Source organism: Myotis yumanensis, unplaced genomic scaffold (assembly GCF_028538775.1).
Source record: "Myotis yumanensis isolate MYYU_CA2020_CCGP unplaced genomic scaffold, mMyoYum1.0.hap1 SCAF_3, whole genome shotgun sequence".
NCBI classification, from domain to species: domain Eukaryota; kingdom Metazoa; phylum Chordata; class Mammalia; order Chiroptera; family Vespertilionidae; genus Myotis; species Myotis yumanensis.
In genome coordinates, this window is record NW_027223754.1 from 117,668,772 (window position 1) to 117,685,063 (window position 16,292).

Below are 16,292 nucleotides of genomic sequence, written 5' to 3' on the forward strand. Positions count from 1 at the left end.
TGTCTGACTTTTTTTTCCTTTGCACAATGCCTTCAAGGTCCATCCATGTTGTTACAAATGGCAAGAATTCTTTCTTTTTACGGCTGAATATTTATCTTCATATATGATAAAGATGCATGTTGCCTATAGTCTAGGGACCATGGTCGGCAAACCGCGGCTTGTGAGCCACATGCGGCTCTTTGGCCCCTTGAGTGTGGCTCTTCCACAAAATACCATGTGCGGGCACACACGTACTGTGCGATTGAAACTTCGTGGCCCATGCCCAGAAGTCGGTATTTTGTGGAAGAGCCACACTCAAGGGGCCAAAGAGCCGCATGTGGCTCGCGAGCCGTGGTTTGCCAACCATTGGTCTAGGAGTTTGATATTCCACAGATTTCTGGAAAGTCCTAAGGCACCTACTATTAGCATCACTTTTCTACCAGTGCTATAAAAATCTCCCTGTACCATGTAGGGACCCTGCTAAAAAAAAAAGGAAATTTTAACTATTATTAGAACTTTAAATCTTATCATTTCTAACAAAGGGAACAGTTTCCTTTTTAATTCATTTTTACTTCCATTAAGTAATTCTTCATTGCTATAGAGCTTAAAACAAACAACTTTTCTAACAAAGTTGTTTTCAAGAATCCCAAACAAGGTAAAAGCATAAGACTAGTCAACACTCTATGCACATGGAAGGCCAACTGCACACTACCTCACTGTCCTGATACCCTTACAGCACACTGACCCCCCAAGATGACAAATCTTTCCGATGGCAATTGAGCCATTAGGGGTGATCATGCAGGCAGGCGAGTGGTTAGGCAAGATCAAGCAGGCAAGCAGAGTGTTTAGCAGTGATCAGGCAGGCGAGCAGTTAGGAGCCAGTGGTCCCAGATTGCGAGAGGAATGCCCAACTGCCAATTTAGGCCCAATCCTGCAGGGATCTCTGTGGAATCAGGCCTAAACTGGCAGTCTGACATCCACCAAGGGGTCCTGGATTGCCAAAGGATGCAGGCCAGGCTGAGGGACCCCCACCCCGTGCACAAATTTCATGCACCAGGCCTCTAGTTAAGATATAAAAATAATCAACCTCTAAAAGGAAAATCTAGTATTTAACCTCTATAAATGCCACATGAATAACAAGGTAAAGATCTTCAGGTTTGCCCTAACCGGTTTGGCTCAGTGAATAGAGTATCAGCCTGTGGACTGAAGGGTCCCAGGTTCGATTCCAGTCAAGGGCATGTACCTTGGTTGCTGGCACATCCCCAGTAGGGGGTGAGCAGGAGACAGCTGATCAATGTTTCTCTCTCATCGATGTTTCTAACTCTCTATCCCTCTCCTTTCCTCTCTGTAAAAAATCAATAAAATATATTTAACAAAAAAAAAAATTCAGGTTTATCTATCAGACAATGATAAATTGTACATGACCATGAAATAATAACTCTCCACATAATCACAGTCAAAAAAATTAACTTTAAAGAAATGAAACATTCAGTTTGGCATTATAGCTCTTGTTATTTCCATACCAGTGCTCCAAGACTTTCAGTGCTACTTGAATCTCCATGTGGAGATTTATCAATTGAGTCTTGTCTACTACTAACACTATAATCAAACTATACAGTAAGCTATTTATATGTCTGCAATAATTTCCTTTTCCAGATACACCAGACTTCAGTTTTATTCTGCAAAATCATTTTCAATTACATATTTAATCTCTATGTTATTGCTTAAATTACACACACACCGCCCTCCTGCCCAGATCCTGGCTGGAGACTCTGGCAGCAGCTGCCACACATGTCAGAAGGTTATTATTGTGTTCAATAGGAGCCACATGTGCCAGTCGGCCACAGCAATTTGTACCTATGACCTAATTCAACCTATCAGCTTTTGCTAATTTTTTTAAAGGAACAAAGAATAATTCCTAGGACTCATAATTCAGAAAGGGAAAATAAATATTCCAGAAATGAGGCATAGAAGTATCATTTTTCTCTCTAGACCCCCAAAACAAGTAACTATTTAGGGACCTGGAGAATCCACCATGACACACTATACCACACACTAACCTTAAAATTTAGATTTCATTCGTCGTCACTAAAGAATGGAAATAAGGAAAGGGTTCATATTCATGCTTCTAGGACAAAGGTGTTGCTCTAAACACCATTTCACCCACCAAGAAACAAAAAAAAAAGGGGGGGGGGACAAGCAAATGGATCCAATATGTAGGGCATATTGAATCCATGATCCTTAAACTTTTCTTCTTAATGTTTCAATGTTTCAAAGATTGGTAATATAATTCTTCACCCAGTTCCCAGAAGACTTGTGATAAATCAGGGTAAAGGAATGTGCTGCTGACCTCTCCCATAACTAAGAAGTACCATGATTGTTTCATTAAAAGGTGACCCTCAGCCTTTGGCAAAGATAGCAAAGAAAGCTGGCAGACTGTTCTGTTGTACTAATGACTGAGTATCTGTGTGGATGGTCAGGATATGGAGCAATGGAAACTTGTGCACACTCCCCGAGAAAGTGAGATAGTAGAACAATTCTGTAGAGAAATTAGGCAATTTCTATAACACATAAGATGTGTCAAGTAGCTCAATTTCTATTTCTAGGCACATACTTGAGAGATTCCTACACGTGAACATAGGAACATGCACACCCAATGTTCTTGGCAACACTTCTGATAGTTTAAAAAATGGAAAACAATTCAAACTGTCTACCACTAAGCTTTAAGTACTGTACAACAATTAACTAGAACTAGTTATCAACACGAATGTAAAAAACACAGGTGAAAAAGCAACCTGCACCAAGATACATAAAATGATAACATTTACATAAAATGAAAAATCAAAAATCTATAATAATAAAAGTGTAGTATGCAATTGACCGAATGACTGAACAGCAAAACGACCATCGGGACAACCTTCCAGATGACCTTCCGGACGACCACGCTATGACATGCACTGGTGCCAGGCCAGCCAAGGCAGGTGCGATGCGATTGGTCAGGGGCCCTGCCATCGCCCTGCAATCGCCGCACAGAGGGAACCCCAGGCCACTGGCCAGCAACGCTGTGGCGGGTGAGCAGGACCGGTCAGCAATCGCCCGGTAGAGGGAGGCCCAGGCCAGCCAAGCAATCGCACCCCACACCTGTCGCCCACAGAGGGAAGCAACTGGTGGAGGGGGAGAGGGGCAGCGCCGCACAGATGGCAAGCGGTGGCAGCGGTGGGGGTGGGGCCAGCTGCCGGCAGCCAGGGGAAGGAAAGCCCCGATAGGCCCTGATCCCTGGCCAGGTCTAGGTACCCTACCCGAGGGGTTCCGGATTGCGAGAGGGCACAGGCCGGGCTGAGGTACACCTTCAACCCCCCCACCCCCATGCAATAATTTCATGCATCGGGCCTCTAGAAAGTTTATATATAGCTTATGGATACATACAAATGGATGGCCATTTGTATGTATCCATAAAGCCATTCTGTGACAGATTTCTCTCAGGCAATGGGATAAAGAAGAATTAAGGTGCTTCAATTATCTGTAATGTTTTGTCTCTTAAAAAACATCTGGAATTTGTCTTAACTCCTAACTGTGCTTCATCTATTGATTCTCTTGTATCTTCTATGTAGACAATCATATTATCATATTATTAATAAAAGTTGTCTATTTTAATCCTTAATAACTTTCATCTTGCTTCTCTATCTTGTCACACTGGAGCTGGCACCTTCAGTATAATGTTAAAAAGGACAATGGGCAGGTAACTTGCCTATCCCATCTTTACTTCCAAAGGAAGGATTCCATCACTTGACCATGAAGAATGATGTCTGGCCCAGGTTTCAGTAGGTGCACCATGTCAGGTTAAGGAACTCCACTCCTAATCCAGGCTTAAAAGTTTGTTGCTATTGTTGATTAGTTACAAATAAATGCTAAATTTTTGGATTTTTTTTCTGGATTTAATTAGATAATTGTATGAGGGTTTTTTTCTTGTATCTATTAATGAGGTAAAGTATATTAATAAGAGATTTTCTAAAGAAAACATACACTTACATTCCTGGAATTAAACCCAACTAGATCATAATGTGTGAATTTTTTTACATTAATAGATTTTTTTGCCAAATTTTAATAAAGAATTTTACCTCTCAGTTCTCAGCTGAGATCGACCTCTAATTTATCTTATCATTCTGCCCCTGTTGGTTTTGACTTGAAGGTTACATTAGTATCAAACTACATTTCATAGTATCATAACATATTTTTCTTATAGTCTGAAAGATTTTGTATAAAATTGGATTATGTAAAATTATTCCTTAAATGTTTGACAAAACTAGACTATAAACATCACAAGGGTCTGGTGTTCATTTTGTTAGAAAAATTATAAATAGTGGCACCACTTCTCTAATGATTGTAGGATTATTCAGGTTTTCTATCTTATGTCAGATTCTGAAAGTTATATTTTTCCTAAGTAATTACCCATTTTGTCTAAGCCTCAAATTAATTTACATTAAGTTATTCACAGTACTTTCATGTTATTCTAATCACTGCTCTCTCCACCTGTAGGTTTTCTCTTTTCTCATTGCTAAAACGCTTTACTTATGTTTATATACTTAGGTTTTGGTTTGTTGGTTTGTTTGTTTGTTTGTTGAGGACTCTCCTTGTGGTTCTGTTGATCTTCTTTTGTTCTTTGACTAATGGAGCAAATTTTATATATAGATTACAAATTGTAAGCCTTTCTTCTTTTATAACATAATCAATGATGCTACAAATTTCTCTCTCCAAGATATTCTTATTCCATGATTTTTGATGCAAAGTATTTTTTAATAACTCACTCCTAAGTATTTTCTAATTTCCATTTGATTTCATCTTTGACTCTTGAATTATTTATAAGTATAGTTGTAAAATTTTCAAGAGCACAGATTTTTATAATGGTCTTTTTTATCACTGATCTGTTGGTTCAGTGCACTGTGTTCACAGAACATGAGTTGGAGAAAACTAAGTCTCTAAAATTTTGTTGTGACTTCCTTTACAAGTTTATGACTTGTACAGTCATTTTTGGAAAACACTTGAGAAGAATGTGATTGTAAAGAAACATATATATATATATATATATATATATATATATATATATATATATATATATATATATTTACTAGTGATGCATCATGCAAAATTGCACAAGACCCGGGACCCTGCCCCTCCTTCCCCTCCACCCCCTCGCTCCACACCATGGGATTACCCTGAGTCCCGGAGTCCTGCCCAGCGTGGCCAGCACGCTGCAGGATGGCCCTGAGTCCTGGAGTGCCGCCCTGATGCCTCACTTCTGGGCTGTGTAGAGCGGCCGCCAGGCCCTGCCCCGGCGGCACACACGTGGGGCTGCGGAAATCCCGGCAGAAGCCGCGTGAAGTGGCCACCAGGACCCCTGCGCCCCCGCAGGGTTGCAGGAACCTCAGCGGAAGCTGCGCAGAGTAGCCTCCGGCCCTACCCCTGCTGCCCCACCCCGCTGTGCACGCCGCCATCTTGTGTCGGTGTTATGGTGTGAGGGTCAATTTTCATATTACCTCTTTATTATATATTATATAGGATGTGCGGCACACATATGTATGTATAACTCTGTGTGTGTGTGTGTGTGTGTGTGTGTGTGTGTGGTCTATAGCTGCTTTCTTATTACATTGGAGAACTGAGTAGTTGTGACCTAGAATGTATGACTAGCAAAGCCCAAAGTATTTACTATCTGGTCCTTTACAGAAAAAAAATTTCCAGCCCTTTCCCTAGCTATATGTACTTAGTGCCTTGTACTTTTCCTTTGTGTCAATTATCACAAAAAAAATAATTATATAAGTCAAGGTATAATGGCTATTTGCTCAGCTAAAATAGAAACCTGAGGTGGTAGAGAATATGCTGTCATTTATTGCTATATCTACAATCCTAGCAATCTGCCTGGCCTAGTAAAACTACTCAAATACCTGTTAATCCTATGTAATAAAAGTGTAGTATGGAAATTGTCCCCTTGACCGGGAGTTCGTCCGAGAGTTTGACCAGGGGGCGGGGCCCACCGAGGGAAGGGAGGGAGTACCTGGATAGCAGCTGGCAGCTGCTAGGGACCCTACCAGTGCACGAATATAATATAAATTCAGAAATTAAACAGGCATTTTTCTATTTTCTTACTCTAAGCATTCTCTTTCATATGTTTTTAGTTTAACATCACCTGTCAAGATGAAAACTCCCAATTTTAAAAGCCACATTTCTAAATCTGTGTTGCTTATCATGAGAATTACTCATCAAAATAGAAATTCAGTGGTCAAATAAGTTTGGTTAACAAAATATTCTACATCATCCTCTTCGAGATTCACAAGCAAAGTGTTTAAAGACTGTAAAACTTGCAGAAGAGAAACCTATTTATTTATAACTCTATCTTCCCAAAGTAGCCATAGATTCCATTTCTCTCACAATGATTATGAAATGTTAAAAACCCTTGTTTTCAAAGATGGCAGCCATAGCAGACAATAGAACTAGAACGGGGTGATTTTCCATTTGATCAGGCAGGCCAAGAGTCAAAAAGCAATCTGTAGTAGCCAGGTAGTAGTTAACATCTATGGGCCATTGTTTTGTGTTACAACTATCCAATTCTGCCATGTAGCACTAAAATAGTCATTGGCAATGCATTAATGAATGTGCCTGGCTGTGTTTCAATAAAACTTTGTTTATACAAACAGGTGGTAAGCTGGATTTGGCCCAATGGCCAGAATTCGCTGACCCCTGCACTGAGGGACTGAAAATTATCTAGGTACTCTGCTGTCTGGTATGATAGCCACTGGCCACATTGTGGCTCTTTAAGTTACTTAAAATGGATAGTTCCTGCCCTGGCCAATGTTTCTCAGTGGTTAGAACTTCAGCTTGTGCATTGAAGGGATCGTTCCTAATCAAGGGTATGTACCTGGGTTGCAGGCCCCAGTTGGGGTGTGTGCGGGAGCCAACCAATCTAGACACATTGATGCTTCTCTCTCTCTCTCTGTCTCTCTCCCCCACCTCCCTCTCTTCAAGTCTCTCTAAAAAAAAAAAAATCAATGGAAAAAATATTCTCGGGTGAGGATTAACAACAAAAAAATGGTAGTTTCTCAATCATACTAGTTATGTTTCAAGTGATTAATAACTACTTATGGTTAATAATTATAATGAACGGCACAGGAAAACATTTTAATTTCTCACTCACCCCTTGTAGAAAATGTTTTCTCCTTTTTTATTATAGCAATCATTTTATTTTATGCTATTTTAAAATTTAAGTTCTAGGTAATAAAGGGAGAGAAACATCTGAATGAAATAACATTAAGGCCAAATGATATGCTCACTTAGACCCAAACATTTTCCAGCAGGCCTATAATTTAAACTTAAGCAGAAAAACTAGACTGTTATGCTGGTTGAAAAAGACTGTGGTAACAAATCAAGAACTTCCCTACTGAAAGCAGAGCAGAGAATTCAACTCTAAGAGATAATAGTCAAGTACCTACTTACACAGTAAGCTTTGGTTTTTACTTGCCAGTGAGTTATTCTTCTTCAACATGTTCTTAAATCAGCAAGTCCTGTCATCTTTACTTTGAAAATACTATATACCCAGAATTTCACCTGCTAACTAGGCTCTCTGCTCCTGACCTGGCCTCCCTCTAAGCAGCGAGATTCCCTTTTAAAAGGTAAATCAGATCATATCACTCTTCTGCTCAGATTCCACCAATGACTACCCATTTCAATCAGAAAAAAAAGCCAAGTCATAACAATGACCTACTAGATGACAAGGTATTCTTTTTCTGACCCAGCGGAGATTCCCTGGAGTTCTGAAAATCAGAACTGGTCAAACTCTAGGAGAAGCAAATTATTATCAAAAAAACAATCCAAGTGGTGCAGACCTTTGAACTTGAAATTAGTATTTATCAAAGATGACTTGACAGGTATGATAAAAACTGATATACCAGACTTGTAAACAACTAACAATCTCTTTTCAGACACTAGACAATAGGCAACACAGGACTATGATTCTTTGAAAATGAGAAGTGAATGAGGTGAGCCATATGATAGCTGAGGCTGTCTGTTGGAGCTACATTTCAAATTATGATTCAAGGAAGAGAAACCCAAGCAGAGCATGTTATTATAACTGATGAGAGAAGACAGAAATTGAAGCTAGAGATGCTAGATGGTTGGAATTTGCAGAGCAGCATATTGAAGAAGAATCACACACAGAAAGAACTTGAATCTATAAGGGTCACTTTGTATCTTTGAACAAACACTAAGTTGTGCATTTATAAGATAAGACACCATGATGAAAGAACAAATCTCAGGCCTGTAAGATAAACATCCCAAGAGCTCATACAAAATAGGGAGATATTTAAGTTCCAACCAGTCACAGTGGAAAAATTACATGAATATACAGGGGCTTAGGTGGCAGTCCTAAAGAGTCTCATCTAGGTAATAAAGCTAAAGCAGTTCTAGAGTGAAGACTACTAGACCCACAAGTAACTTCCTGCCAAAACTCAATCCTCTCTAAAGGAAAATAACAGAATCTAGATACTTAACAACAAAACATTAACAATAATCAGCATACAATAAAAATGACTAGATACTAAACAAAATACACAAAAAAAACACATAAAAATGTCACCTACAACCAAGAGAAATATTAGCAGATGAAAACAAACCCAGAAAAGATAGAGGAATGGAATTGTCAGAGATGAAATTTAAAAGATTTATCATAAATATATTGAAGTATCTGAAGGAAAACATGAATATAATAAAGAGAAATTGAAGAACCAAATGGTTCTTATATTATAGTTAGAAAAAATACCACAATTTGGACAGCTGCAAATCCTATATACTCAAAACTATAAAATGTTGATAAGAGAAATTAAAGACCTAAGTAAATAAGATGTACAGCATGTCCATGGATTAGAAATCTCAACACCATTAAAATATTAAATTGCCTCCACATTTATCTATAGATTTAATGTAATCTCCCTAAATATTCCATAGGCTTTTTGGAGAAATCAACAACCTGATTCTAAAATGTATATAGAAATGCAAAGGTCCTAGAACAACCAAAACAATATTAGAAAAAAAAAGTTGGAGGATTTCAACACTTGCTATATAGCTACTATAATTAAGACAATGTGTGATTGTGCATAAAGAAAGATATATACATGAATGGAATAAACTATAGGGACTAGAAATACAGTCACATATATGTATAATCAATAAATTTATAACAAAAGTGCCAAGGTAATTCTATATGGAAATCATAGTGATTTTCACAAATGGTGCCAGAAAAATTAGATACTCATATGAGAAATAATCTGGACCTCATAACATGCACAAAATTGGATCATAGACTTAAATTTATAAGCCAAAACTATAAAATCCTAGGAAAAAAAGAGAAATCTCAGAAAATCTTGGAGTAAGTGCATATTTCTTAGAGTACCAAAGTTCTAATCACGTAAAAAGAAAACTAGATCTCAACAAAATTAAAATTTTCTGCTCTTCAAAAGATACTAGTATTAGCTTTCTATTACTGTGTAACATATTACCATAAATTTATCAGCTTAGAAAAATGCCACTCCTAAGTATCTAAGAGAAATAAAAACATGTGTCAACCCATAAACTGTACAAAAAAGGCTCACAGAAGCTTTACTCATAATATCCTCAAGTTGGAAATCATTGAAATGTCCCTGAACAGGTGAATGATAAATAAATTGTGGTATAACCATACAATGTAATACTACTCAGCAAGATGGAATGAACTAATGATACATGCAGCAACACAGATGACTATCAAAATAACTATGTTGAATGAAAGAAGTCAGACAAAAATAAATCTATTGCTTGGTTTCATTCACATGAAATTCTAAGACAAGCACACTTAATTCATCCTGATGGAAAGTAGATCTGTGGTTGCTTAGGGATGAAGAAGCTTGACTACCAAGGGAAACGACGGAACTGTGGGTGATAATGGAAATGCTCACATCATAAAATTCAATGAATGTTGTAGTCACAGACTCACCAGGTCTCTTCCCCTGAGAGCTAGAACAATGATTGAAAAAGAGTGGGCCCTTGAGAATGTGAATGGGGTCACCTGTATCAATTTCAATGGATCCAAATCCTATGACCCTCAAATCCCATTCCCTCTCCTTTGCCAACAGAAGTGGACCCTCCTTCTCTCTCTCTCTCTCTCTCTCTCTCTCTCTCAGGACAGCCTACACCATACTGGAGAGCCTGCAATGACATGACCTTTAGTGCCAGGTCCTGTTTTATTAGTAGGGTATGAAGCTAAACTAAGAGACTCCCCCCACCACCCATGCAATATTTAAAACTATATAACTTTTTCAGAGAGAGAAAGAGGAAATCTGCAGAATCTGCTCTTCACAGTCATACAGGGATCTAAGGTAGTGAAGCAGCTCTGCTGTCCTCGATGTGGAGTTGCCTCAGTTCCATAACTTCCAACGTGGCTCCAGCTGTGCCATTTCCAGCCAGCATATGGGAAGAGCCGAGAAACCAGGACAAGGGACCTACTTTTCAATGGGTAATGCAGAAAGTTCCCACCTCGTTTCTACTCACATTCCACCAGTGAGGATTAAATCTCACGGCCACATCCAGCCACAGAGAAGCTGGGAAATGTTGTCTCTGCCACAGATGTTCTTAATAAATTTTACAAGATTTTGTTTTTATTCCTAAGAAGCCTTTCCACCCGTGATCATATACTTATTTCATAAAACATTTTGTGTTAAAGAGCTAATATTTTGCTTAAAACAAATTTACCCTTACCAATGCATCTTTCTTTTGATGACTCAGCAAAAATAGTAGTGTGAGAGTGTGTGTGTGTGTGTGTGTGTATTCCAGCAATTTTCAACCTTTTTCATCTCATGGCACATATAAACTAATTACTAAAATCCTGTGGCACACCAAAATATACATTATATTTTTTCTGATCTGACAAAAAAATAGGTATAATTTTTTTAATTTCATTTTATTTTATTTATTTTATTTTTTTAATTTTGTTTTATTTCTTAAAATATTACAAAGAGTAGTACATATGTCTCCTTTTTATTTTCCCCCTTGACCTTCCCCCACCTCCCCTACCCCCCAGTGTCTTGTGTCCATTGGTTATGCTTATATGCATGCATACAAGTCCTTTGGTTGATCTCTTACCCCCCACAACCCTCCCCGGCCTTCATGCTGTAGTTTGACAGTCTGTTCAATGCTGTTCTGCCTCTGTATCTATTCTTGTTCATCAGTTTATAATGGTCTTTATTATCCATAAATGAGTGAGATCATGTGGTATTTTTCTTTCATTGACTGGCTTATTTCACTTAGCATAATGCTCTCCAGTTCCATCCATGCTGTTGCAAATGGTAAGAATTCCTTCTTTTTTACAGCAGCATGGTATTCCATTGTGTAGATGTACCACAGTTTTCTAATCCATTCATCTGTTGATGGGCACTTAGGCTGTTTCCAAATCTTAGCTATGGTAAATTGTGCTGCTATGAACATAGGGATGCATATATCCTTTCTGATTGGTGTTTCTGGTTTCTTGGGATATATTTCTAGAAGTGGCATAATTTTGATTCATTCACACTGGACAGCTGTTGTTGTATTGGTTGTTGTCTCTTTTATTATTAGTATTATTATTATTACTATTATTATTATCATCTAAGGGAAAAGAGGTCAGTGCTCCTGAATAAATAGTCAGGTATTGCATGTTTTAAAAATTCTTGTGGCACACCAGTTGAAAATTGATGGCGTATTCCATAAGTTAACACATTAGAAACAGGTATACTTCTATCCAAATATGTAACAAATCTCCTATATTTCATTATTTGCTCAACCAATTGTTTCTTAGAAAATTCTAGCAAGGTTTTCTATAGATCTCTTATTCATATACATTTATATAAATTTTTGGTGTTACCATGTTATTGTCTTTATATTATTACAGCAGAAAAACAAATGCTCCCCAAATGGTTTGGCACTTTTTGTCTTTTACTAACAAATATCAAAAGACATTTATTATTCAACAGCTAACAGTAGGTTTTGTGAAACTTAAACAGTAGCTGATTTGAATTTTCATGTTTTTTATAAATTGCTGATAAAACTGTTGATTTTTATTCTCATACTTAGGATTTTTAGTTTTTAAAATCTCACCAATTGTGAGATGGTTTCATATTACCACATCTTATATTTGAAGATACCATTTACACCTAGGGAAGGATTCATGATTAATAACAACAGCCTGCGGGTAATTTTGAAATTTGTTTAACCTGTCAGATCTGATCATTGTTTTAACTCATCAAATAGCAGAAGGAAAGCTTGAACTAGCACACAGGTCAAGCAATGCCATATTGTTGTAGCTTCTGCTTACACTACTGTGTTATCTCAATTCCTTTAAAAAAAAAAGTAAGAATCCTTTTAAGCCAGCATCTTATGAGAGTCAGTTTAATCAAAATTAAATATAGTCCATAAATCCATTTAACCAGGACACCTAAATGTCAATGTTTTACAATGGGCTAAAAGCAAACAAAATAGTGAGGGTCCCAGAATTAACCCTTCTTACATGTGGAACTCCATGCTTCCCTCCTCCTACCCACTCCTCTTAGAGCCATTTCTGGTCAGTATGCCAGAAATAAGGACTAGGTGTGTCAACGGCAATCCACATGTTATTATCAATAAAGCTGATTTCTTAGTACCTTTTTTTTTACCTAAAAAAAAAAAAATCACATTTTCTTCTAACATATAATCGCCTCAGTACCCTCCTGAGATGTACATCACCACATATTGCCCATCCTTATTTCAAAGACCATCCCTCACCTATATCCCAGAATGTGGACCTTATTGTGGCAACAGCTGAAAAACTCAAAGCAGAGGGATAAATTCGATTATTTATAAGCACCTGGAGTCCTAGCCTGGACATAGTTGTTGGTCAAGTGAAGGTGACACATGCCAGCTCTGGGTCTGAGGTAAGCCGCTCAATTCCCCTTACATGTATAGGAGACATGAAGTAAGGGAAGCAAGGCCCAATGCTTCTAATTCTTGGGCCAATTCTTTTGTCTCAATTTTCCTTGCTTCATCATCAGAGCTCGGCAACATTAAAAACTCCACTGGGAGCTCTGCCAGAATTTACTACGTATCTAATTCATAGTCTAGCACTTTGCTTTTATTCCACACCTAGCAAATGAAATTCTAATGAGAATAGGAATGCCTTTAACCCAACTAAATAATGAGAGGGAAGACGTAGGAAAGAGGAGGTGTAAGCAGGAGAGGAGGACTCTGGTCAAAAACATGGAGTGCCGCTTTGAGTTCAGAGCAAAACAGTACTTAGAAATTGCACCTCTGCTCAACAGATGCCTAGTACATTGAAGTCATTATACCAAAAGATGTTCGAAACTGGTCAAGAAAAAGACATTCTTAACACGTTACAGGGAAGTCAGGCACACCCATAAAACCTTCTGTTTGGCTTCACTAATCACCCCTTAGCCACAGTAAACCAAATGTCTCAATCTGTGCTGTAATCTTATACTGCTATGCAGACTTCAAGTCCATTTCTTGGATTCCAGAGAATGTCTAGTATAAAAGAAAGATATAGGCTCACTTCTGAGTCACTTCTAGAAAAAAAAAAAAAGAGGTTTATTTTAAGACTGTGGATGCCTCAGAAGTGGAAATCACCAGGAAACAAGGGGGCTCCAGGTGCAGACACCCTGGGTGTGCACACACTCTATGTAGATTCATCCAAGGGGTCTGGGCATTTCTCTGCATAGCACGCCACTCTCCTGTCTGCCCATGTGCTGTCTGGCTTCCTCAGTTTTGACTCCCTCCTAATGTTAGCTTGTACTTGCCCATCATGGCAACTTGAGCCACTGCCTCATCAGCCTGACTTTTAAATCGCAGTTCTAATTGGTAACTGGAAAATTATCCTAAGTTTGTTCATTCAGTCAGTCAAACATTTACTGAGTACCTAATTTGTGCAAAGCACTATCTTATTTTTTTTTTTTTTAATATATTTTATTGATTTTTTTACAGAGAGGAAGGGAGAGAGATAACAAAGCACTATCTTGAAGGTAGAAATGCCCAGCTTAAAAACAAATCAGACTTTTGATCCATGGAACTTAAGTTCTAAGGAATTAGAGGGAGACAGACAAAATAGAAAGTATTTCACAAGAACAAAAACATCTCAAACAACCTGATTTTAAAATGGGCAAAGGATTGACTATTTCTCCTAAGATTATATATAAATGCCCAATAAACACCTGAAAAGATGCTCAACATCACTAATTAGTAGAGAAATGCAAATCAAAACCACCATGAGATATCATCTCATACCCATCAGAATGCTACCATTAAAAAAATTGAAAATGTTTTAATAAAAGAAAATAACAGTGTTTGTGATGATGTGGAGAAATTGAAACATGTGTACTGTTAGTGAGAATGTAAAATGAATCACAGTTGTAGAAAATCGTGTGGTAGCTCCTCAAAGAGTTAAACACAAAATCACCACATGAACCAGCAATTCCACTTCTGGGTATAGTATAGCCAAAAGAAATGGAAGGATCTCAAAAAGATATTTGTCACCCATCTTCATAGCAACATTATTCATAATTGCCCAAAGGAAGAAGCAACCCAATTGTCCATCATCAAATAATTGGATAAACAAAATGCAATACATACATACAATAGACTATTATTAAGGCTTTTATTAAAAAAGCAAACTCTGATGCATGCTTCAACATGGATGAAGCTTGAGGACATTTTGCAAAATGAAATAAGCCAGACACAAAAAGACAAATATCTATGATTTCACTGATATGAGGTACTTAGAATAGTCAGATTCTTAGAGATAGAAAGTACAATGATGGTTACCAGGGACTGAGGGGTAGGAATTGGGGAGTTATTATTTAAAGGATACAGAGTTTCAGTTTTGCAAGATAAGAAGAGTTCTGTAGATTGATGGTGGTGATGGTGTACAAGATGAACATATGTAAACAGTACAGTTAAAAATGGTTATGAGGTAAATCTGGTTACCTTTTTATAATCTCATATTAAATAATAATATACATATTATTATAATATATTTTATCTATAGTAAATATGTATTAATAATATATATCATTTCCAAAGGTGAAAAGTTCTATGGAGAAAATAAAGGCAAGTGGGATAGGGAGTGCTGGAGAGACGGGAACTCTGAGGGAGAGGAAAGGTTCCTAACCAGCCCAGAGCACGTGGGAATTAGAGTCCAGGACCTGAGGGGTGACCTGAGAGTCCTGGGCTTCTTGCTGGCAGAGACACAAGAGGATAAGAGGCACATTGAGATAAATCCTGGAGCTCTTGAGCCAGAGGGGTGCTACGGTGGCAATGGTGCCTTGGAAGCACACAGACTCTCCCCCATCCTGACTTTGGAGTCCTGAACCGGTAGACAATGCCTTGGCCTTCACACTAGGATCCATAGTCTCACCAATTTGTAAGTACAGAAATCTCTGTATTATATCCCTCCACTTAAAATGGTAACTAATCCTGTCATCTGCTCCCAGCGTTGCCATTTAAATATTCTGACTGGGATTGTGGCCATGGGTACCTGCCAGTAACATGCCCTTGTTAAAAGTCCTAACAAATAAATCTCATTTTTTAGCTCATATCTTCATATCAAACCGCTCCCCAGATCACTGGTTACCCTCAAATCAGCTCTTACCCCTGGTCTTGGCAGTGGCTTTAGGCCATGATGGGGTGGGCACAAGTGTAAAACGCTCAGAGAACCATGCCATCCAATACTGTATGAGATGGTAGCACTGGATATCAGGGCATTAAGTGCATATGCATCCTATTACTATATAAATTTAAACAACTCCTGACACTTGAATATTATCTTTATTTTCACATTTCTTTATCAGAAAGAAAATTCCACAAGTCTCCTTAGTAACCAACACTGGAGGTAACCATCACACTTAACATCCTATATAATAAAAGGCTAATATGCAAATAGACCAAACAGCGGACAACCAGAACAACCAAACAACCAAACAACCAGTCGCTATGATGTGCGTTGACCACCAGCGGACATGCACAGAACATGGCGGGTGTCGGCCGCGGGGGGATGGTGGAGCAGGTGAGCGGGGGTGCCAGACAAAATCGGGGCGCTGGTCGCTGTCATCAGGGCGAGCCCCTGGTGGTTACTAAAAATTCTTTGCCTCCTGCATGCCACAGTCCTGCCCGTCGCTTGCACCTGCTGCCAGCACCTGGTGCCGGCCCAGATCGCTCGGTGCTGTCAGCGAGTGTGAGCAGGGCTGGCACCATCAGCATGTGGGAGCAGTGGTGGCGGG

General features: G+C 38.5%; 1 protein-coding gene across 2 annotated transcripts in view; it reads right to left on the reverse strand.

The window, feature by feature from the left end:
* The window catches only part of ATP8A2 (ATPase phospholipid transporting 8A2), a 692,529-nt gene that overhangs the window by 421,151 nt on the left and 255,086 nt on the right, over positions 1 to 16,292 (reverse strand). The gene's annotated exons all lie outside the window — the stretch shown is intronic.